Source organism: Patella vulgata, chromosome 7 (assembly GCF_932274485.2).
Source record: "Patella vulgata chromosome 7, xgPatVulg1.2, whole genome shotgun sequence".
In the NCBI taxonomy this organism is placed as follows: domain Eukaryota; kingdom Metazoa; phylum Mollusca; class Gastropoda; family Patellidae; genus Patella; species Patella vulgata.
In genome coordinates this window covers 47,390,601-47,391,549 of record NC_065885.2, presented here as the reverse complement: position 1 = coordinate 47,391,549, position 949 = coordinate 47,390,601, and positions in this window count along the sequence as shown.

Below are 949 nucleotides of genomic sequence, written 5' to 3'. Positions count from 1 at the left end.
CGTGTCGAAAGCGGCGGGAAAGTCCAACATGGTCATGGATACAAGTTGCCATCATCGACGGAGCACAACAGATCATTAAACACACGGATGATTGTTGTCTCGGTGTTGTGATTAGGCCTGTAAGTAGATAAAAACTGATTATGAGAGACAACGAAGGACTGTAATCGTTTGTCTGTGGCCTTTTTGTTGATTTTAGAGAAAAATGACAGGCTCGAGACGGGTTTGTAATTCTTGAGCTCACCACGGTCTAGGTAAGGTTTTTTGATGAGAGGTCTCACAACGACATTTTTATATATTGATAGAAATACTCCTGACCTAGGACTGATGTACGCGATCAGTATTATGACCGGAGGAAGCAGATGAAGATGTTCAATTTCGTTGCTGGAGAATAACTCAAAATATGTTAGCTAAGTTTCACAAGTGGCGGGAAAAACAAGTTGAATGCCTTCAGCTTCTGAATTGTCACTGGGCCAAGTTACAGTATCTAGGAGACAGCTGTCCAATATTTAAGTGCACACAATCAACAACGATGAAATTTAAAAGAAATGTGAAATCCGAGACTCAACCGTTCGGTCACAGAGCAAACGATTTATTAAAAGATCTAGGATTAGACCACTATTAGACCACTAAGCTCCCTGGACTTTACTCAATCCAAACTATCATACAAACCTAAATAATGTTGGTAGATAAAAAGAACATCCGCAACGAGCTTAAACGCTCTCAAGGGAGCTCTTGAACGAAAAATGGTCATCGCATATTGTGAATATAATAATACACAGATGGATCTCACGACCCAAATATAAAACAAAAATGCGTTAGGTGTCGGCATTCTCGGATTCAATGTTAATATATCAAACAGGTTACCAGATGGACGTTCCACCTATACAGCAGAATTAAAGGCACTATCGATAGCTCTTGAGTGTCTTGTGTCATCCACCGTTCAAAAAGC